Source organism: Somniosus microcephalus, unplaced genomic scaffold (genome assembly GCF_052327205.1).
Source record: "Somniosus microcephalus isolate GS21.2 unplaced genomic scaffold, FLI_Smic_1.0 scaffold1206, whole genome shotgun sequence".
Lineage (NCBI taxonomy): Eukaryota > Metazoa > Chordata > Chondrichthyes > Squaliformes > Somniosidae > Somniosus > Somniosus microcephalus.
In genome coordinates this window covers 6,284-31,140 of record NW_028226393.1, presented here as the reverse complement: position 1 = coordinate 31,140, position 24,857 = coordinate 6,284, and the positions used below count along the sequence as shown (strand labels likewise).

The 24,857-nt window shown below is 42.3% G+C and overlaps 1 pseudogene across 1 annotated transcript in view; it reads right to left on the bottom strand.

Annotated features, from left to right (window-relative positions):
* Nucleotides 1-24,407, bottom strand: part of LOC147080703 (uncharacterized) — a 28,691-nt pseudogene extending 4,284 nt beyond the window's left edge. Inside the window, exons 1-5 of the transcript XR_015077130.1 lie at nucleotides 23,944-24,407; nucleotides 15,490-15,787; nucleotides 6,971-7,291; nucleotides 3,758-4,137; nucleotides 1,974-2,291 (exon numbers count right to left, since the gene is read on the bottom strand). The product of XR_015077130.1 is annotated as an uncharacterized LOC147080703 (transcript). The remainder of the gene's footprint in view (nucleotides 1-1,973; nucleotides 2,292-3,757; nucleotides 4,138-6,970; nucleotides 7,292-15,489; nucleotides 15,788-23,943) is intronic.
* Nucleotides 24,408-24,857: the final 450 nt, after the last annotated feature.

Below are 24,857 nucleotides of genomic sequence, written 5' to 3'. Positions count from 1 at the left end.
AAAGTATGAAGGGGGATTCCCTTCTCCCATTGGCTTGCCTGGCCCACGTGATCCCAGGGACGCTTGCAAACCGCCTGTGTCCCTGGGATACCTGGGCCTCTGCGCGCGCGCACCAGGAGAGGCTCAGGAGCGGAAGAGTCCGGACCTCGGGAGCCCTCAGGTAAGGGCATAGATTTTTTTCCTGATATGAGGCATCCGCACGCAGGAAGCCTCCCACCGGAAATTACGGGCCATTATTTTATCATCAATCTCAAGACCTCTGGCAGGTTTCTCTTGACAACCAATTTTGGCAGTTTGTAGGAAGACTACTCATAGGCCGAAGTAAACATCAACTGTACAATAATAAGGCTACTCATGAATCACAACTTCACATAAAATTTAAAAAAATTAAACAATTTACCCACGGTTACTTTGTCATTCCTTTCTCACTTTGGATACTGCACTATGAAAATGTAGATGAACTAGTCTGTGACTCTTAGAAGGCTAATTTTAAAATTCAATTTGGTCTGGCTTAACATCAATAAGTATACAACAATAAAAGTAAGAAAGAACTAGAATGGACACTGAGCTTTAATATTGTCTTTTCATCTCTAGGACCTGGAACCAAATCCAGCCCAGATATTGGAGGTGAACAACTCTGTTCTCTGATGGGTGTAAATAATAGTGCGGACATTAATCCTGGTCAGTGTTAAGTCAAAGAATATAATTAACCAGAATTTGAGACTATTGGGCAACTATTTACTGGTAAGAGTTACAAATATAGCAAATGGGAGTGATGTTGGTAGCAGAGCTTTCTGAGGTTAAGTTGAAGTTTACAACATAGTTTTGAAGGAATTTTGTGCTGCATCTGATGTTGCTGTAGATGGAGAAACTTTCCATCCTCCATGCTCAACGTGATGAGCAGTAAAGGTAAAGTTTAAGTTAATAGGTTCTTGCAAGTAGTCTATGCATTACTAATGGTTCGTACTGTACAACGATCAGGTATACTTGACATATTGGACGAGTGAAACATTGTCACACATCTGATATATGATAAACTGATGATTGTTTTTTCTTCAAATTTTACTAGAACTACCTTTTTTAATATTTCATTTCAAAGACGACTGCATACCATTATGAAATTGGCTTTTAACACTTTTCTGATTGAAACTCAATTCCTCATCCCCATTTTTTGCACCCATCTCTTCCTGCCCTGAAAATGGTAACATCTGGTATTGTATGGTTCCACAAACACCTGCAGTCCTGTCAGCTCACCCAAGTGACCACTCATGTGTGAGGCTAGATGATGTGCCAGTAGAGTAATTCCACTGTGATGAGCATCACAACTGGGCGTAATCCCGTCCTCATCCAACATCCCCACTTGCACTTGCCAGTAGGAACCACTGGATAGTAATCAACGAGAATCCTTCCCTAACCCAGGGGTATACGGAGGTGAAATATAGCATTAATTAACTTATCCAAGGTCAGCTTTTTCAACACAATCTGAAAATTGAACCTAGGACCAACATTCCCGTTAAGCTGCGCAGCAGTCTGGCATTCCCACGCAGGCCACTCACCAGCTTTTACACTGAAGAAACTGCGCATGCACAAACATTTTAATGGGTCACGCAGCCAATTAAAGGGACCACGCACCTAAAATAAAAATTAGAGGGAACATCACCTAGGAACCCCTGATGTTAATTGCTCACTACAACACTAGATGGTACATTTCTCTACTGAGCCACTGAAATCAAAAGCGGTCAATAAAAATTCCAAAAAGGTAACTAAAATCCCATTTTTAAATGGGCTAAACATTTAAAGCTGGGTTTCTCATTTTAATATCTACCTGCTTCATAATAGTACTTGTTAAATTTCCAAATTTTAAAAGCATAATGATGTAGTTTGTTTTGTCTGCAGGAACAATTTAAAATAAAACTTGGACTGTCTAAAATTGACCTTTGGACAAAACGGGTGCAGCAAAACCTTATATTTACCTTAAAATTGCAAATAAATCTTTTAGTCCGTCACTTCTTTAGTTTGAGTGAATACCCGTACATCCGATTTCTGTGCCCTGATCAGACGCTTCTGGAGCAAATTCTATTTTTGTTACTGAAGAGAAGAGACCATTTGCAGCAATTTCAGGCTTTGTATTAACCACTGGTCCTATGAAGGGTTGCTTTCCTTTGAACCACTTAACTTCAATTTCTTGAGGTGCATAATCAGTCAGTGAAACAGTGAAAGTTGCCACTTTGTTTTTCTCTGGATGGGTTGGGTTGCATCGTATCTGATTTCAGACATAGTGGGAGGAGAACCTTAAAACAGAATGGAACATGCAAATATTGAGTTAGCGCCATTTTCTGCAGACTGATAATTTGTCTCAACATTCTAGTAAATGTACTTAAGATAACTTTGGCAAATTGAATTCTTTAATTTGGAAAACTCAGTTACTATAGTCATACAGTACAGCTGGGACCACTAGAGATGAAGGTAGGACCGAAGGAGTACCTGAGGAGGCTGTGGAAGAGCCACAACTCCAGCTAAATATTCAAAAGGACACCATTAAAAAAAAGACTAAAAATAGATGTCATCCAGACCATATGATATGCATTCCACAATACTGAAGAACAATACTAAAAATCTTTGGAAATGGGAAATCTTCCAAGTTGACAAGAAAACTGCAAATGTTATACTCTTGTTCAAGAAAGGGAAAAAGAAAGAATGAGTCAGGAAATTAGTCTTGCCTTGATTATGGGTAAACATATACAGTCCATGAGACAGGATTAAATTACTCAACAGTTAGAAAGGCATGGACAGTCAGCATGGGTTTACAAAAAGGTAGGTTGTGTTTTGGGTGAGCCCAAAAGGTAGCACCTCTGCATGGCAAACATCTGCACCCAGAAGGGTGGTTTTAGTAGCAATTGGTGATGACTCACCCAGCTCTCACTAATGGCTCCAAGCACCACACCCAGGACCTTACCTCAGCTGACATGCTAAACCAAGGAATAATGATTGAACACGTGCTGAATGAACACGTGTTGAATGACAGTCCTCTGAAACCAAAAATTCAGCCCCATCATTACCACTGATCTGACAGATGGAAATTTAGTAGTTGTGATTGACTAATTTCACTGCATTTTTTGAGGAATTCATAGAAGGGCGCATTTCCGTTCAAGTTACGCTGGCACCCTGCCATAACTCCAGCGGGCAGAAGAAAATTGGTTGGGAAGCCATTCCACCAGCTTCCCACATTGTCACTTCCAGGATTTCCCACTGACAGTTATCAGGTGTCCAATCCTTTCACCCAAATATGGTCAGAAGTATTGTAAAGAGGCAAAGAAATAGGTATTTTAACCTATTTCTCATCATTTTCACCACAGCAACATTGGGTAGTAGGCCTTAACTTATTGGTGCACTATTGCTGTCACATGTGATGGTGGTGGGTTTAAAATTTAAAGGACCCAAGGGAGGGCAAGTGACTGTAGGGGATTTAATTACACTCCCATGCTCCAGTTTTACAAAGTTGAAATAAAGGCTATTTTTCTTAATTCAAAGTTTCTTAATTTTCCTGTAATTTTATTAATTTTACTCCTATCCAGGTCCGTTTACCCATCTAGGTCTATTTACAATAAATAGAAAGGCATAGGAAAAACACATCCAAGCACAAATTGTCGTCTTCAAAAATTATTTTGTTGATAACTATGATAAATTCAGTTGTTACCTAAATAATTCAATATTACAGATTCCAGAGAAATTAGGATTTTGCACCAGTTTAGCATACCTGGAAGTGTTAAACATAGCTGTTTTTAATAACCTGTTTCTCTCTCCACGGATGCTGCCTGGCCTGCTGAGTATTTCCAGCATTTTCTGTTGTTATTTCTGTTTTGGATAAAGCTTCATGTGCCACTACAAAGGCAAATTCCTTATTGTGATCCAAAGCTGTTGGTGTTAACTCCAGGTGGGAAAGTAACTGATAATATCCACCTTCTTCCTTCTCAGGGCCGATATTTCTGACTCCACTAAGGACAGGCTTTTCATCCATTAGCCAGTTGGTTGAGATTACACTTGGAGAAAAATTAGTTACTTGACACTTAAGAACAAGAGGCTGGCCATATGATGGAATTTCTGGCTCAAGAGTGATGTCAGAAACTATTGGAATTCCTGTTTGAAAAGAAAGAACAAGAATTGTTTCTAATAATGGCAATGAGTAATGTGTGTAGTGTACCAGTAGTCAACCCTGCCCCTCCTAGAACATGAAGTATTGTAATTTGATGAAATTCTGTGGAACAATACAATCAGCACAAAAACAAAGTAAACTAACAAACTGAAAGATGGTGCTAATACTATTTAAATTGTCCATGTTAGCAAACCAGTCTGATATGATAAATGGTTGTGACCCACAATAACATAAGGAGTTAAATGTTTCAGATAACAAATGGGTATCAACTTTATTATCTTTGTAATCTTAAATTCAACATGAAAAATCTGTAATTTTTAAGTTCAGTTGGCTTCTCAACTTTCATCCCTTCGTTAGATAATTGCAAACATCCTGAAATTGGACTATTCAAATATTACAAACAATTAATGCTTTCAGACAAGAAAGCATTTATTTTACCTTTATGTTCTATTGCTATCCATGATTGTTTTAACGTCATAAACATTTTGATGCAGAAAAAAACAAAGGCCTGGATTTTACGATCAGCGGTGAAGTGACAGCGCTCAAAGATCTAGCGATCTGTGGTATGGATTTCACCTTTCCCAATGTTAAATTGCATTCTGACATCACCTATAGGGGATCTTCAGCATCCAGCAACAGTGATGTCATCAAGCAGGCTAAGCAGCCAATCACACTGAATAATACTCACAGACAGCAAACCAGGAAGTAAAATACACTGATTATCCTTCACCTTTTAATCATTTTACAGAGAGCGAAATAAAGATTGGGACATACACATGGGATTAAGGTAGAAGCTGAAATATCATAAACAAACTTTAAAAAACATTGTTTTTCACTATATTAAAAACCTATGGATATTTTATTATAAGGGAGAAATTTGACATTCCACAAATATAAAATTAGTTTTTCAGGGCCAGAGAGATTTTTCAGCAGTAATTATGACTTAGTACACTGTTAAAAACCCAGTTACACCTCATTCAACAAGGCTTAACTTTTTCAGGTGTTTTTACAACGCGATTAAAATGTAAAAGGAAGTGCACTTCAATTAAAGTGATTTATAAAGATTTCCGTCTGCGGGGACTTCAACAGCGCACCCTGTGGAAGAGCAGGGAATCACTGACAGAAACTTCTGGATTGCCACGATTAACTGCATGCGCGGACATCAGAATTTGCTGTCAGTTTCACAGGAATGACGGCGAACACTGACAGTTTCACCGTCATTGCAACTGCAAAATGCGGGCCAGTAAGTTCGGAGGCTAAATGAAATTGTGCAATTACTGAAATTTCAGAATAACTTACCCATTATATGTTGATCTATGATCTAGTAAGAGTAGTACTGTAAATCAAGAGTAGCGCAAGGAAGCTTTCATGCATCCAGTATGCGGATATTCAAAAAGCTCAATTTAAAGGCAAAGCTTTTACATTCCCCATTACTTATAATAATTCCTGTCAAGGTCTGTTTGCCCCCTAATTTTTAGTCCATAGTAGCAACATTTGACATTTTCATCTGCTCGCAATGTACTGATGAAGATCAGTCACTTTGGTTTGATTCCAGACCCGGTTTTGTCTTTTACCCCACTTTCAGAATTAGCCAATCTCTGAATTCCCCCACCCCCATGCCTAGAATTCCAGGCATAGTTAGCTTGTCAGGTAACACTACTATGCTATTTGTTCAACTTATTCCAAATTATGGGCAATTTTGTGCTGTGGCCCTGGAAGCAGCTAGGTTCAGTCTCCCAAAAAGATTCATCATTCTTGGCTAAATTCAAACCTAGGCCACAGAGGTGGAAGGACAATACTAACCATACACTTCAACTCAGTTTTCCTAGGTTTTTAGTCCAAGTAAATTATAGTTATTTAACAGTCAATAATCAAGAAATTGTGTGTTTATTATGGATCTTAGCAAAACAGGTATTACTCGGATAGGAGATGATCTGAAGTATCTTAACAGGCCTGTGTGTGTTAAAACCAAGATCAACTCGTAGATTTGATATCAAACGATACGGTAGCATAGTGGTTATGTTACCGGATTATGATGTTAATAATCCAGAGACGCGAGTTCAAATCCCACCACAGCAGTTAGGGGAATTTAAATTCAATTAATTAAATAAACCTGAAGTTTAAAATAACTAGCATCAGTAATGGTGACCATGAAACTACCGGATTGTCATAGAAACCCAACTGGTTCACTAATGTCCTTCAGGAAGTAAACCTGCCGTTCTCACCTGGTCTGGCCTATATGCGACTCCAGACCTGTAACTGCCCTCTGAAATGGCCACTCAGTTGTACCAAACCGCTACAACAAAGTCAGCACTGTGAGTACCTTCACCACAAGGCGGCAGCTCACCACCACAAGAGCAATTAGGGATGGGCAATAAATGCTGGCCTTGCCAGCGACGCCCACATGAACGAATAAATTATTTGAGTTCAATATTCCCCACTGTAAAAACTTGCTTATAAACATTCACAATTATTTTGATTTAACAACTGTTTTGAAGCAAAAATAATTCAAGTTTATGGTTGAATAAAAGTATTGGAATTTCAAAATAACTAATCCAACCAGGGCCCCATTTCATACTCATCTCTAAAATAGAAAGGGACTGGAAAGCAGGAAATATAAATTTCGTAAGCAAGGGCGCATCAACATTTTCTTCTAAAATTATTTTGGTACAACACATTTGTGGTAACTTTGTATTTAGTTACTTAAGTATGTGAAAATTTGAAAAAACTTTCCTATTTAAATGGAAATGTGCAGCTTACTAGAAGTTTAGTATTAATGCAGTCCAGTAGAGAAACAAACATGCCTTTAATTCATACCTCCAAGGTGCAAGGTGAAAGTGAACCTTGTAGGTCTGTGTGAAGTTGGGAAATGAAGCAGCTCAACTCTGAATTCAATTTGATGATATTCTGGCTTAATTAACAATTTCCATTGACTTTCACGGCAGAAAGACAGTTTTTTCATCTTTCAGGGGGTCGGTAGAAATGATTCCTGGATCATCAGTTCTCTCATCATTTCTGAACCACATGAACATAGTTTCCTTTGGAAAAAAGCTGTGTATACGATCTTTGCTACTTTTCCTGCCGCTGGGAATTTTGGTTCACATCTTATGTATCCTACTAATGGAGAAGCTACTGTAACAACACAAAAAATATATAGTTAGATGTAGTATCTTGCAAGCTATTTCAATTACTCACAGAAAATAAACAAGCAGGGAAGCAGCACCAGGGAGGAAATTAACAGGGAAGAATATCAGGGAGCAGACTAATGGTGACACCACCGCCCCCGCCTTTGCTGAATCCTTTTAGGAATTGAATGCAGTTGGAACAAAACGTGCATTTAATATCAATGCACTCAAGGTTTAAAGCTACATGTGTCAGAGTCTGACAAATTGTGAGAGCTACCACAAGGAGTAGTTGAGGAGAATAGCATAGATGCATTTAAGGGGAAGCTAGATAAACACGAGGGAGAAAATAGAAGGGTACGGGTTAAGAGCCTTTTTTCACTTACTTTTTAAATTTCCCTGCATGGCCATGGGATTCAAGCAGCTCAGGAATCACGTCCATCAACCGGAGGTGTGAGTTCCGTGGCCATTGTGAAGGGATAATTACTAGTCCTAGCCCTTTTCGGGCTACCCCAGACGTTCACCTTCAACTAAAGTTAGAGATAGCCGAATTCTATAAGGCGCTTAATTGGGTCTAAAGGTCCAGGCTATCTCTCTCTAAAGGAAAGGAATGACTGAAGATCTTACCGTCTTCCAGATAGCACTTTTAATAAGTTTAACTAGACTAACCTTCCGGATATTATGAGGGTCCGGAAAACCCCCCCAGAATTCTGCAACTCCTTACAAAAGAGTGTACAGAAATTGAGTTCGGGAGTTTGATACAGAAATACTACTTGAGACAATTCTAAAAGTATATAAATTTATTGAAGAACCAACATTCAGTTAACAGCTTGTGTGTCAATCGCGACTTTAACAGTTCAAAATACAAATAGCTTACATTTCTTATTCGGAGATCCTTATTCTCAAATCTTAACTACGTACATTTTTACATTTCTTATTATTTCTTAATCCAGAATATCCACCAAAATCAAATAAGAGTACCTTTTCGATCCCCGAGTCTCAAAGAATTAAAAACTTAGAGACTGCCTCTGAAGTTGAGAAATGCTTGCCCTTTCCAGCGACTTATGACTTTCCAGCTGAAAAGCTCTATTTTTATACCTTTTTTAGTGGTTTATCCTTTGAAGTTTTCTGCTGATGCAAGCTAATTATCTCTAGTCATTCTTTCTGTTGACTTTTCTATTCTTACTGTCAATTTAGCTGCTAGCTTGCAGACTTCTCTCTGTTGTTTAGGTGTTTCAAAACTCATCATAAAATGGCTACAACAGATTTATCTCTGATGTCATTTTTATCAAAGGGCTTCCATTCAATTCTTAATATTGACTTAACTGGTTATTATCAGACGTCGTGTCTCCTATGTGTTCCAAGTTCAACACAAACACAATTTAATTGCTTGGTGTATCTATTGAAGTCATATTTTCAAAGTGTTCTTTAGGTATCTTTTACAACATGTAAATCAAAAACACCAACTAGGGTGTTTGTTTTCCTAGCCATCTTAGTTGGTTATATTACTGACTTATGTTTCTTGTCTTTCATTTGATGTTACTTTTATCAAAGGCACATGGTTTTTTAATATTCTGTGTTCCTGTTAGAAGTGTTAGTTTTTAAACACTTTACTTGGGCATTGCTTATTGTGTTGCTTCCAAACTGCAGACTTTTCGGAAGCAAGCCTTTGCTGTTTCAATAGGGTCTTTGTCTCAGTATTAACAATCAATTCCCATTTCAAAAGCTTGTGTGGCGTTTACAGCTTGTGTTAACACTTCATTTTATCTCAGAAGCCTGTATTGACACAGCTTGTGTCGCCAAGGCTTTCCAGACTTTTAAACCCAGTATGTCATGTATTAATATCAGAAATCTGTTCATAGGATGATGTATTTCTTGGAATATGGCTTTTTCCCTTTACAATTGCTCCAGCTGAATTGACAGCATGGAAAACAAACCAAAATAAAAACAAGTTGATTACATCAGCTAACAGATTGATGGAGATGGAGATTCTGTTCTACTTGAAAAGCTACTGGTAATTGTTAATTCTGAAATTCCTGAAGGGATGCAGGTGCTACCCTGGATGATGATGAGGGAAATACAATTTTCACTGGCCATTCTTGGCTGTTGCCTTCCAACTCAACAGTAATTGCAGTGAATTGAACTGCACTATAAAAAAAATGACATATACCATTTAAATGTTTGTGCTGTTTCTGGTCAGGTTTTTCTCACAGTATGCTGTGATTGTCCAGTTACACATTAAATCAAATCATCAACTGTAACAATTTCATTCTCATCACGCATTCCACTGGTTCAATTTGCTTTCAATCCCTGAATATAACTAATTTAATTTTTCAGTCTGAGACTTTAGGGTGAATTTCTGCAGAGGTTCTCACTTGTCCACTTGTGTGAGTGGACAAAGGGGTGAGAGCATGAGAGCTCACACATGGGATCGGGGGGTGGGGTGCGAGGAGAAAGAGAGAAGGGGTAGTTTTCTAGCTGCTTTTCTCACTTTGGATTTCTAGATCCCCTGCTCCTCAGTTCAGATTTGTTGCTATTTAATTTTTTGAGTCAAACGCTGAAGCCAGAGGACAGAAGTACATGATATCTTACTAATATTTACATTTGCCTCTTTTTATGGACATTGTAGCTTTAAACTGAGCTGTTCAGAAGTAAACAGACGCAAAGTAATATTCAGTCAAATGCAAAATAAAACACTTTTTTTTTTTAAATGTGGAGTTTGGTAACTTAAAAGGGGAAGAAAAGTCTGGGCTATTACTTTGTTCACAGTACTCTCCATTGACTATTTGCAAATTATGTTTATAAACATATGCCTCATTTTATTTTAAACCTGTAGTTTCTTATTTGAACAGACCCAATGTATTGGGTCTCCCTGCCTACAAGTTACAGTGACATCACTCATGGGAAGAAGCTGCTTGTTACAGACAATGCAATGGGGCCCATACATTTAGACCGACCTCGGAACAAACCCGTAGCTGCCCAGCCCCAAGAAAAGCACTTTAAACGAAAACTTCGACAGAGAAGAGCTAACTCGGTGCAGATCAAGGATTCTGATAGTTCAGTTTCACATGGGGAAATGTATCAAATAAATGAGTGAGACGCAGAGAAAGAGCTCAATCAAGACTGTTTTGAAAGATCATATTATATGCTTTACATTTCTAAAGTGTATAGAAGTGAAATTTTACCTTTTCTGAGAAATTTCAGTATATAAAAAATCCAATGCCCACGATTGCCATACACATCAATACACTAACAATTACACTTCCGGCTATTATTCCCGCTGGTATAACAACTTCTGGCTTTGTAGGTAAAACACAATGTTCATTTTAACAGTGAGTATCAAAATAGAGCAACATCTGCAAATTAAGTCTTATTCCAAGACATTGATTTACCTTAAAGTAAAACAAAACACACTACGAATGCACAAGTTGATAGAGAAAGGTTAACGTTCCAGGTTGAAGGTTCTTCAGAGTTCTGATTAACATTAATCTATCTCCCTCAGCTGTTGGTCAGCCTGTTACATCTTTTCAGCATTTTTTTGCTTTGACTTGAGCTCCAGAATTTGCAGATTTAAAAAAATCTTCACAATGGTTTACTTTTATGAAATGAAAATGTTACAGCAATGTAGCTTTCTTAATTCATGGCACACTGTACTGCATACCAAAAGCAAATGATATCAATTAAAAAACAAAAAAGTGTCCAGATACTAGAAATCTGAAACAAAAACAGAAAATGCTGCAAACATTCAGCAGATCAAGCAGGATCTATGGAGAGAACCGGCAAGTTAATGTTTTGCGTGCTGAACCGTCCTCAAAACATAGAAGAGGCAGACAGGGATATTAATATAATTAGAAGGGATGGGGAAAAAAACTATTTTTAAAACTGCCAAATCCAGAGAGGAATCATGAGTGCAAAAGACCATCTCAGTAATGGATTAGAACATTACTGAAACAAATAAACAGCATTTAAAAGGAACAGAACAAATGGAAGGGCAGAGAATCAGACAATAGGAAGCATAACGAGAGAAATCAAAAAAATGTAAATGGCATTTACATTACACAGAACATGTGAATAGCTGAGGCTGTGGGAGGTTAGGCAGGTATAAATTAAAGCACAGAAAACTGGCAAAGCGGAGTCGAGTCCAGCAGCTCCGGAACCTGGGAAAATATAAGCAGGTTGACAGCAAGAGTGCAGGCTGCCGCGCCAGTGGAGCATTCCCTACCCCCTGGAAACACCAGCATACCCATCCCACATCACCAGTACCTTCTGACCAAGCTGAAGTTAGTAAAGTCAATATTAAGGTTAGAGGGTTCCAGAGTGCTCAATAGAAAGATAAGATGCTCTACCTCAAGCTTCATGAGAACAATGTAGAAGGCCAAAGACAAAGAGGATGGCGAACTGAAGTGGCAAGCCACAGTAAATTTAGGGGCACACTTGTAGACAGAACAGAGGTGTTCAGCAAAGCGATCACTGAATCCTGATGTTGGAGGTGGTGGAAATAGAGGAAGGTGACCTGTTGAATGTGGAAACTGAAGTGGAAGGCGACCAATGGGAGACCCCATCAATGCTGTATGGGGAGGGGGTGAGCACAGAAACACGAAAAATGGGATGGACCCAGTCAAGGGTTACAAGAGCGCTGGTGTTCAGCTCAGCAAGGGAGAAGTTCTTCCTCCATACAAGAACCCTCTGTCAGTGGGTTTGATAACAATGTTGGGCTTAAACTGAAGAGGATGGAGCGCTGCAAGTTCAGACAGAGAAAGATTTGAGTCTGAGGAGAGTGGAAGAAACAGACGAGGTTGATATTGTGCCAACAGTTCTTGACAAAAAAAGATCTTGAGGGTAGGAGGCGAGAGGGATGAATCCATGTGGATCTGGAAGGTAGAAGTCAGGAGAAAAAGTCAGATGTGTGAGGGTAATCCACTTGGCCAAAAAAGTAACTATGGAGATGAAGGTGACAGAAGAGCTCAACATCATGTCAAATTTGGAACTTGTTTTTGTGGGGCTGTAGGGAGATGAAGCTGAAGCCCTTGAAGAGGAAGGACGGCTTGAGGTCAGATAATAGTTAAAATACAACAATCACCTGCATTTATATTGAAAGATTTGAGACTTTTAATACCAGTTTTAAAGAAAGCTAAAAAGGATGGGCTAGCAACCCTGGATTGCTCAAAGAGCAGAATTTGGTTAAAAGTATTAATAATGAAGGATAGAACTCAGAACTGTCACAGTTTAGGAGGCATGCTGGGAAGGTTGATCAAGTTCAAAAGGTACTAGGCCAGATTTTGCCAGAGTGGGGCATCTCGCAGCACGCTTCGTTAGTTAGACTTGTTGGTGCATGTTTAAAGAAAATTTGCTATAAATGTGAGCTGACAACGGTGCACAGGGCATCTGGGAACAGGACAAAGTGCATCTCCTTAACCAATGAGATTTAAGGAATGAGAAATAAACAAAGGACTGAGAAGGAGGGTGAAATCGAGTGGGTCAATTCAATGTCAAATCACGTACAGAAAGAGAAAGAGACAGGGAAAGAAAGATTGTATTTTCTCTCTCCCAATCCAGTGAGAATTTTAAAAAAGAGAGGCAAGAGGGGTGGAACTGAACAAGGTGCTCGAAGGAGAAGGTGCCAGAGGCATGGGAGTGAGAGACATCACGGTGTGCCTTGGTGATAAGGGCCACCCTGGCACTGTGTCAAATTGGGTGGGGCAGTTAAAACAAGGGTCTAATGTAGGAGGAAACCCCCCCAATTTTCTGAGATTCGAAAGACAGGTTTCAACATGCAAGATGAAAGACAAAGTACTGGCAGGATATACTAATAAGCAATCTGACACCCATTACCTGGGTCTCACACCAGCCAAAGCCTGAAACAATGCATATTAAAACTTCAACAACAATGGAATATTCTTGATGGTTCAGCCATTAGAGCTAATCCGTTTCGCTCTCAATCTGTAAACCTATATACAATCCAGAAATTCGGGTCGGAGGCTTCCCGCGGGTGCAAGCCTCCGACCTGCACTTACCTAGCGCGCTGGCCGTTGAGCTGTGGGCCCGCGTGGGATTCCGATCCTGGGCCTCCTCCAACTGCTGGCACGCAGTGCTTGCGTATCCCAGGGGCGCAGTTAGTTTGATGCATCCCCTGGGATCACATGGGCCATGGAGAGCCAATGGTAGCAGGGAAATGCCCATTCATAAAATTGACAGGAAGAGCTGTCAAAACTATAAGCCCCAAAACATCACTAAAACTTCAAATACATTTTTTTTTAAATCACATTTTTAAAATAACTATAAATTACATAATAACTTAAACAATAATTTAAATTTTTGAAAAAATTAATTACATTTTCTAACAGGACTAAAAATAAACTTACCTTTCTTTAAAGTATTTAAAAATAATAAACCTGTGGAAAAAATGTTTTAATTTGAATTAATTCACCACTTACCTTGTTAAAAGCAGGCCTTGTGCCTGCTTTTTACATGTGTAACTCTTGGAGACTTACCCTCCCGGAGAAACCTGCAAAAAAAAAACATAAGTTCGATGCGCACGCGCTGCCTCTCTGGCGTACGCATTCGACCTCTGAACCCCTTCCTTTAAGGGAACGGAAGTTCCGGTTTCCCGTGCATGCCCAGAACCAGCACTTCCATTGGGCTTACGGGTGAGTACCCAGCGCGTACTCACCTGTAGGGACCCGAATTTCTGGGCCATTAACATTTCAAAAACCATGAGGTTAACTTGCAAATGCAGGCAACTGAACAGGCTGGGTGCAAGTGGCCCCCAGGACATGTGGATGATGTCTAGGCAGTTTAGTATATTTTTCTTCTCCTTCAACACCAAGGCAAAAGAGCTCATCTCAGCTACAGCTAACTACATTGCATTTTAAATGTATATTATTTTACTGAAAGAAAGATTAAAAATGAGAAAATTTCCTGTTTGAGGCATGACAGAGCTCTGCTTCCATCACAACTACCCTTGTCTGACACAAGATTTTCACGTTCAGCAACTTTTGACAGTATTGGCAGGTATGACCTACCGTATGGAACCAAACTGGTGAGTGACATTTCTTTCCATGTAGCCAAAAACAGTAAATTGCACACCATATTAATGTTGTCAGTATATCTATGAAGTCAGAGTATGAATATTTGGTATGTAAATGCCACAGAATATAGTAGTATTGGGACGTTATTTTAATGTTTTACCCCATCAAAGGTGATTTTCAAAATGGTTTTGAGTCACACCTACAGAAAGGCAGCTCACATTGTATAATAGGAATTATTGAAATTCCCGCTGCATTTTTGTACCTTTTCTCCCCTCGTCAAGTTTCTTCCTTCAACTCCTGCAGAAGGTTCCATGGGCTGTGGTCATCATCTAACACCTCACTGAAGCGACCACTGATGTGCCAGCCTTGACACTCAGATTTGGCAAACTATTCAATTGTGGAGACCTTTACATTCAAACTCCACAAACACAAACTTCTCACAAGAGTCAATTAGTTAATATGAAGTTTAGATTGTTTTGTGCTCCTAGCACAATTACCAAAACAGGAGCACTGAATTTCCAGTTTAAAATATATGAACAAAAAAAAACTCTTCAGCTTGAATTTATCCTGTGGGCATCTAGCACACAAATACTTATTGCATTCATCTGAAATTACCCTTTCTGCTGCGCTTAAAATCATGCCGGCCATTCAGGGAAACAGCAGCCAATATTAATGCAGCTGGTATCAACCAACTATCCAGATGGACGGAATCGTGGGACCCATGAAACATAAAGAACCAACACTTCATCATTCATCCAACAGCAAAGGTCCCTGGCTTCGCCCTCCCAGTGGACAGCGCTCAACCTAATCCGCACAGGGCATGGACGATGCAGTGGAAGATGAGGGATGACCAGAAATGCGACTGTGGCCATGAGTCCCAGACCATGGAAAACATCACATCAACCTGCCCTCTCAGACCTCATTTCTCCACTTAGCATCTCGGGAGGCCATCGAATGGTTAGCCAAACTGGACTCCATGATAAGCTTTTCCCGTCATACGAAAAAACGATCACCCTCTCTGCTATTTTAATAAAGCTATTAACCCCAAACCGCAGAATAATTTCAGATGAACACATTAAGCTTTCATGCACTATTATCTCTCAGGAAAATTTCAGTCTTCATTTTATATCTATATTTTCTAACACAAACAAGACTTCATGTGGGCGGCATCAAAAACAAAACTTACCTTTGACAGTCAGTTGGGTCGTCAATTGTAAATCTTTGGTAAGTGATTGATGTTTCACTTGGCATTGATGTTTCACGCTGTCTTGGAGTGTTGGCCGCAACCTCAAACGTTGTAGGTTCCATCATCATTTTTAACTGGGGATCCCATGTAGATTTGTTTTGTTCCCCATCTTGTGTTTTCTGTACCCAATTCATCTCAATTGTAATAGGATAAAAGCCAAAACTCTCTCACTTCACATACTTCTCTGTACCATTCTCAATTGTGATAGCGGTTGAAGATAATTTCACTTGTGGTGTGGCTGTGAAAATCAATATAACAGATGTTAGACATTTAATACTAGTAGTTTTTCACCCTTTTACATCCTATGAGGTCAAATAATGACTGCACATTGAAATGTCTGGAGCTGAAAATATCCCTTCCTCACAATCGAGGTGAAAGGTGTGCAGGTTGTAGGGGGACATAAGAACAAAAGATGTAGGAGCAGGAGTAGGTCTTTTGGCCCCTTGAGCCTGCTCCGCCATTCAATAAGATCATGGCTGATCTGATCTTGGCCTCAACTCCACATAACCCTCGACTCCCTTACCATTCAAATATCTAACTACCTCCACCTTAAATATATTCAATGACCCAGCCCCCTTATTCTGAAATTATGCTCCCTAGCTCTAGATTCCCCCACGCGGGGAAACATCCTCTCTGCATCTACCCTGTCAAGCCCCTTCAGAATCTTAAATGTTTCAATAAGATCCTCTCTCATTCTTCTAAACTCCAATGAGTATAGGCCCAACCTTTCTTCATAAGACAACCCCTTCATCTCCGGAATCAACCTCGTGAACCTTCTCTGAACTGTCTCCAATGCAAGTATATCCTTCCTTAAATAAGGAGACCAAAACTGTATGCAGTACTCCAGGTGTGGTCTCACCAACGCCCTGTACAGTTGTAACAGGACTTCCCTACTTTTATACTCCATTCCCTTTGCAATAAAGGCCAACATTCCATTTGCCTTCCTAATTACTTGCTGTACCTGCATGCTAACTTTTTGTGATTCATGTACAAGGACCCCCAGATCCCTCTGTACCTCAGCATTTTGTAATCTCTCCCCATCTAAATAATAACTTGTTTTTTTATTTTTCCTACCAAAGTGGATAACCTCGCATTTTCCCACATTATACTCCATCTGCAAGATTTTTGCCCACTTAGCCTATCCATATCCCATTGGAGATTCTTTGCGTCCTCCGCACAATTTGCTTTCCCACCTATCTTTGTATCAGCAGCAAATTTGGCTACATTACACTCGGTCCCTTCATCCGAGTCATTAATATAGATTGTAAATAGTTGAGGCCCCAGCACTGATCCCTGCGGCACCCCACTAGTTACAATATGCCAACCTGAAAATGACCCATTTATTCTGACTATTTATTTTCTGTTAGTTAGCCAATCCTCTATCCATGCTAATATATTACCCCCAACCCAGTGAGCTCTTATCTTGTGCAGTAACCTTTTATGTGGCACCTTATCGAATGCCTTCTTGAAATCCAAATACTGTACACGACATCTACTGGTTCCCCTTTATCCACCCTGCTCGTTACATCCTCAAAAGAACTCCAGCAAATTTGTCAAACATGATTTCCCTTTCATAAAACCATGTTGACTCTGCTTGATTATATTATGATTTTCTAAATGTCCTGCTACCACTTCCTTAATGATGGACTCCAGCATTTTCCCAATGAAAGATGTTAGTCTAACTGGTCTATAGTTGCCTGCTTTCTGTCTCCCTCCTTTCTTAAATAGGGGCTTTACATTTACGGTTTTCCAGTCCGCTGGGACCTCTTCAGAATCCAGGGAATTTTGGTAGATTACAGCCAATGCATCCACTATCTCTGCAGCCACCTCTTTTAAGACCCTAGGATGCAGGCCATCGGGTCCAGGGGACGGGTTCACCTTTAGTCCCATTAGTTTGCCTAGTACTTTTTCCCTAATGATACGGATTGTTTTAAGTCCCCCCCGCCTCCCCAACAGCCCCTTGATTATCCATTATTGGGATGCTTTTAGTGTCTTCTACTGTAAAGACCTATCAAAATACTTGTTCAAAGTCTCCGTCATTTCCGTTTCCCATTATTAATTCCCTAGACTCATCCTCTAGGGGACCAACGTTTACTTTAGCTACTCTCTTCCTTTTTATATACCGTTAGAAGCTCTTGCTGTCTGTTTTTATATTTCTGCTAGTTTACTCTCATAAGCTATCTTCTCTCTATCATTTTTTTAAGTCGTCTTTTGCTGGTTTTTAAAAATTTCCCGATTCTCTGGCCTTCCACTATTCTTCGCAACATTGTATGCTTTTGTTTTCAATTGGATACTGTGGTAAACCACTGTTGTTGTTGTTACACACTGCTGTACCTATGCATGCCTCAACATGTCTCGGCTGGCTCCACCCACACAGGCCCAGGTATAAAGGTGATTGACCTGCAGCCCCCTGCCTTCTTGGAACCCAGTTAACCACGAGAGGCATGCTCTGTTCTTTGCTAATAAAAGCCTTTAGTTACTCTCTTAACTCGGTCTTTTATGAGTAATTGATAGCGCATCAATTTTATTAGCAAAAACAAAATGTCGACATTTGCTGAACAGCAGGCTGCTGCAACAAACGCTGAACAGCAGGCTGCTGCACCAAACGCTGAGCAACAGGAGCTGCTGCGAGCCCTCAGACCAACATGCCTGGACCTAGACCCCCAAGAAGCGGGTTCGGCTACCAAATTCGCGCATTGGCTGCGTTGCTTCGAGGCCTACCTGCAAGCCTCAACTGTGACCCTGGACGAAAACAAGTTGGAAATCCTGGCCTCAAAGGTGAGCCACCAAGTTTATACAATAATCCAGGACGCGACGACCTACGCGGCGGCTATCGGTCTGCTAAAAGGGCAATACGCACGCCCGGTAAATACGGTCTATGCCCGGCACCTCTTAAGATCCCGCAGACAGCAGCCCGGGGAATCGGTGGAGGCCTTCCTACGGGCACTACGGATACTCGGCCGAGACTGCGATTGCAAAGAAGCATCAGCCGCAGCGCACACGGAGGGACTGATCCAAGATGCTTTCGTTGCGGGTCTAAGGTCCGACTGCTCCCGGCAGAGACTGTTGGAAAAGGGAGAAATGGACCTGAGAAAGGCAGTGTCCCTCGCGCTCTCGCTCGACGCGGCCCACAGGAATATGGACGCCTTCTCCCCTAACCGCTCCGCAACGTGGACGCCACAACCTTGGGTCATGGGACCGCCACCTTCAACTGCTGCTGCGATGTCCAAGGCACAGAAATGTTATTTTTGTGGCCAGGCAAAACACCCCAGAGCACGCTGCCCGCCGAGAAATGCTACCTGCTCCGGCTGCGGAAAGAAAGGACACTATGTCAGCGCCTGCAAAGGTAAAACCGCTAACGCCAGCAGCGCCGCGTGCGAACCGTGGGGGCAGCAATCTTGTCCGCCATCTTGGGCTCCCCCAGCCGCGTGGGGATCGGGACCATGGGCGCCGCCATTTTGTCCGCCATCTCGGACGTCTCCAACTTCAACCACGGGGGACCCGGACTCAACCACCGCCTCATCTGACGACCACATCGACTCGCTCGACCATACGCTGGCCTCCGTGACGCTGGACCAATCTCTCCCTCATCAACTGTCCAGGTCCATGATGGACATTAAGGTAAACGGCCGCGCCACTACCTGCCTTTTTGACAGCGGGAGCACGGAAAGCTTTATCCACCCCGACACGGTGCGCAGTTACTCTCTCCCGGTCCTGCCGACGCGACATCGGATCTCTTTGGCTTCCAAAGCCCAGTCAGCGGACGTCGGTGGCTACTGTGTAGTGACCCTTTCAGTAAGGGGCACAGAATACAAAAATTTTAAACTCCTGGTCCTGCCCCACCTTTGCGCGGCCATTCTACTGGGGTTGGATTTTCAGTGCCACCTTAAGAGTGTCACATTAGCGTACGACGGACCCCTCCCCCCCACTCACAGTCTGCAGCCAACAGCTTTTAAAATCGCCCGCCGCGCACCATTTGCAGCCTCTCCACCCTTAAAGTCCCCCCCCCCCCCTCCTTGTTCGCTAACCTCACCCGCGACTGTAAGCCCATCGCTACCAAAAGCGGGCGTTACAGTGCCGGGGATAGGAGCTTCATTAAATCCGAGGTAGCAAGACTCCTGAAGGAAGGGATTATCGAAGGTAGCACCAGCCCATGGCGAGCACAAGTGGTGGTAGTGAAGACTGGCGAAAAACAGCGCCTAGTTATTGACTACAGCCAGACGATCAATCGCTACACCCAGCTACATGCATACCCACTCCCCTGCATATCTGACATGGTCAATCAGATAGCACAATACCGGGTGTTCTCGACGATTGATCTGAAGTCGGCATACCACCAGCTCCCCATCAGGGCTGAGGACCGCCAGTACACAGCTTTTGAAGCGGACGGTCGTCTCTACCACTTCCTCAGAGTTCCCTTCGGCGTCACCAACGGGGTTTCAGTCTTCCAACGGGAGATGGACCGGATGGTCGACCAGAACGCGCTCCAGGCCACTTTCCCCTATCTAGACAACGTCACCATCTGCGGCCGCGACCAGCAGGACCATGATGTTAATCTAGAGAAATTCCTCCGTACGGCCCAGCGGCTGAACCTAACATACAACAAGGACAAATGTATGTTTCGTACCAAGCGTCTTGCCATTCTTGGCTGCGTAGTGGAGAACGGAGTCATCGGCCCCGACCCCGACAGGATGCGCCCCCTTATGGAGCTCCCCCTCCCCCACTGCCAAAAAGCACTGAAGAGATGCCTAGGGTTTTTCTCGTACTATGTTCAGTGGGTGCCCAACTATGCGGACAAAGCCAGACCCCTCATCAAGTCCACCTCCTTCCCCCTGACAGCAGAGGCCTGTGCAGCCTTCACTCTCATAAAAGGAGATATTGCGAAGGCCACAATGCACGCAGTGGATGAGTCCATCCCTTTCCAAGTGGAGAGCGACGCATCCGACTTTGCCCTAGCTGCAACCCTTAACCAGGCGGGGAGACCCGTGGCCTTTTTCTCAAGGACCCTCCAGGGCCCCGAGATTCGACACTCCTCTGTCGAAAAGGAGGCCCAGGCCATTGTGGAAGCTGTGCGACATTGGAGGCATTACCTGGCCGGAAAACGATTTACCCTGCTCACTGACCAGCGTTCAGTAGCTTTTATGTTTAATAATAAGCAGAGGGGCAAAATCAAGAACGACAAGATCTTGAGGTGGAGAATCGAACTCTCCACCTACAATTACGATATCTTGTACCGGCCCGGGAAACTCAATGAGCCCCCAGATGCCCTATCACGTGGTACATGCGCCAACGCGCAGGTCGATAGGCTGAAGACCCTCCACAATGACCTCTGCCACCCGGGGGTCACCAGGTTTTTTCACTTCATCAAATCTCGTAACCTGCCCTACTCCATCGAGGAGGTCAGGACCATGACCAGGAACTGCCAAATCTGTGCCGAGTGCAAACCGCATTTTTATAGGCCAGACAGAGCAAGCCTGATCAAAGCCACGCGCCCCTTTGAACGGCTGAGCGTCGATATTAAAGGGCCCCTCCCCTCCTCCGACCGCAATGTGTACTTCCTCAACATAATTGATGAGTACTCCCGTTTCCCGTTTGCCATCCCTTGCTCAGACATGACCAGTACCACGGTCATTAAATGTCTGAATGACCTCTTCGCCTTGTTCGGTTTCCCTAGCTATATTCATAGCGACAGGGGCTCATCCTTTATGAGCGACGAACTCCGGCAGTACCTGCTCTCGAGAGGGAGAATGCGACGGTCTGGAAGGCAGTCCTTTTAAACTTGAAATCTAAGGGCCTTCCGACCTCTCGCTGGCAGGAAGTCCTCCCTGCGGCGCTCCATTCCATTCGGTCACTGCTCTGTACAGCCACCAACGCTACCCCTCACGAGAGAATGTTCTCCTTCCCCAGGAAGTCCACATCGGGGATCTCGTTACCGACATGGCTGACTTCTCCAGGACCCGTCCTACTGCGGAAGCACGTGAGGTCCCATAAGACGGACCCCCTGGTCGAGAGGGTGAGCCTCCTCCATGCCAACCCTCAGTATGCTTACGTGGTGTACCCAGATGGGCGGGAGGACACAGTCTCCATAAGAGACCTCGCACCTTCGGGTGCTCCCGAAACACCCCCCTCGCCATCCACCACTACCCACGCCTACCCCCAGTACGCTTACGTAGCGTACCCGGACGTGCGGGAGGACACAGCCCCCACACGAGATCTCGCACCCTTGGGTGCCCCTGAAACACTACCATTGCCATCCACCACTACCCACAACCCAACCCCGCTAGACGGCATGCCGCAGCCCCAGGACCAGTCATTGACCACCCAACCACTCAATGAGACACCAGACTCAACGTTGGATGCTGCACCATCACCGCCGCCACCACGACGATCAGGACGGCATACAAGGCCACCTGATAGACTTACTTACACGAACCTTTAGTACACTTCACCCCGCCGGACTCAATTTTAAACAAGTGGTGAATGTGGTAAACCACTGTTGTTCTTGTTGTTGTTGTTGTTACACACTGTTGTACCTATGCATGCCTCAACATGTCTCGGCTGGCTCCACCCACACAGGCCCAGGTATAAAGGTGATTGACCTGCAGCCCCCTGCCTTCTTGGAACCCAGTCAACCACGAGAGGCATGCTCTGTTCTTTGCTAATAAAAGCCTTTAGTTACTCTCTTAACTCGGTCTTTTATGAGTAATTGATAGCGCATCAGATACCATCCTTTATTTCCTTAGTTAGCCACAGATGGTTCATCCTTCTCTCAGAGTCTTTCTCTCTCACTGGAATATATCTTTGCTGAGAGTTATAAAATATCTCCTTAAATGTTTGCCACTGCTTTTCTACAGTCTTACCCTGTAATATATTTTCCCAGTCCACTTTAACCTTCATAATTACCTTTATTTAAGTTCAGGACACTAGTTTGAGACCTAGCTTTCTCACCCTCAAGCTGAATTTGAAATTCTACCATGCTATGATCACTCTTCCCAAGAGGATCCTTCACTTCACGATCATTCATTAATCCAGCCTCGTTACACATTACCAGCTCTAAAATAGTCTGCTCCCTGGTTGGTTCCACAACGATTTGTTCCAAGTAACCATCCTGCATACACTCCAAGAACTCGTCCTCAAGTCTACCTTTGCCCAAATCAATATGAAGATTAAAATTTCCCATGATTATAGCCGTACCTTTCTTACAAGCCTCTATTGTTTCTTGGACTATATCAGCAGAACATAGGATAATCAAATGTCTCTACCCACAGAAAACAGACACTTGATGATGTTGCTATTTCCTAGTTTAATGCAAAGGAAAACAATAGGAAAAACAGTGCACTGAATTTCACTGCCTGTTAACCAGCTTTCTCCTGCCATGCCCATGCACAGGCTTATTTACTTGTCATACTGAGGGTAACATTTATTTTTTTTACCTGCAGTAAGGAAAGCATTTTATTTCCCAGGCATCAATGAAAACACAATTACTTTACTATCAGAGTTCAACTCTTGCAATCTTCTTTCAAAATCCTTTAAGAGGCCATATGTACCCCTCCCTTGCTTGCAGCAGCATTACCTCCAACTCAATACCATGGGTAATCTGCTAGTATACTAATAAATCACCAATAAATTTAACAGGAACTCACCAAGTTTGAAATGGTACATTGTTGACAGAATTGTGCATGTCGATTAACAAACAATGACATACAGGAAAAGACCATCTGGTCCATCAGTCTGTCCCACACAATTGTGATAGTTTGTGCATCACAACATATACACGCCCCACCCTACCCAAAACCATGTGATCTCCTGGGAGAGGCAAACAAACAGATAAAAACCCAGGCCAATTTGGGGAGAAAAAATCTGGATAATTCCTCTCCGACCCCTTAGATGATTGAAAATAGTCTAGATCATCACCTTGGCCCTGATAATGTTATGCTGTACCTACCTGTTGTATGAGATGATCTCCACCCCAGCCAGAAACAGGCCCAGCTCTCACTTGAAGGAATTCAGCACATCAGCTGAATATAGTATAAAGGGCTACATACTTCAGGATCGAGATGATTATGCCAAGTTGGGGGGGATAGAGGGGGAGGTAGTTGCTCAGGATGCATATGAGCTATCCTGTAATACTATACCAATACATGCAATTATGTCAACATTTATTGTTTCAACGTGGGCTCTTCAAATACCCATAAAAAATGATCCAACTCCAACAATACTTAAATCAATTTACTTTTATAAAAATTACAAAGTACAGTAATACAACTAGACTGCTTATAGTTGCATGCATATGGTATCATTTAATATCTTTGCCTGATCTGCTTTAAATTTAGTGTAGTAGCAATTCAGCAGATTGTATGAGCAAAGGAAGAAATCATTCTTGGTGATTCTTACCTGAAACAGTCATCGACGATTTTCCACTTCCACTATCTGGGGTTATAAAAACAACACAGGTGTAATCTCCTTCTTCAGTAAATTGCACATCTGGAAGATAGAGGGAAGCAATTCCCCTCTTCAAATCATCATCAAAAATTGTGGCTCCTTTTCTGTATGGTGTCCGTTTTCCACCAATGAATTGATACACCTCTCGTCTGGTAGAATCTGGAGCACCTCATTTTTGAAAGAAGCACTGAACTCCCATGTTTTTAAGATCAATTTCTTTAGTCGTGTAACCAGACACTTGGCATTCAAGAAGAACCTCTATTTACAATGGCTTTCACAGTTCTTGAATTCATCGACACAATTAGGTCACCTCCCTCTGCAATAATTAAGACCAAAATTATCAGTATACAAATCAATTTCCTAACAAAAAGTAGGACAAATTGTTTTAGAAAAGAATGATTACTAATGTTAAAATAAATGTGAATTTATGATACATTTGTGTTATGATGGTGCCCGGCAGCCAGTGCTTTCTATAATAGGCACTTCCATAGGATGACAGCAAATGCAAATAGCCTCGTTAGGTGGTATCTATCGGTCACCAGTTATTATGGTGCTGAAAGTGCCGAGGTCTTAAGCCGCATGTAGAAGCCAGAAATGCACTTTTAACATTGTTGGTCGATACAGGCAAGAAATTTTAAATTGTGATTGCAGATGCAAGGATATTTAGCACTGCGCTTTGCAAATAATTGTACATGCATATGTGCAACTGTATCCCACCAGTACCGAGTCCTGACTTGGAATGTGAATGTGAGTAGAAGCAATTATAAAATACTAGCTGGGGGGAGCCCGGCGTTGCCAGGGCTGTTTTGGGGCGGGCGGTTTAAATCGAGTGCCAGGCTTTGGGGCCCTGTCTGTGTCCCTTTGTG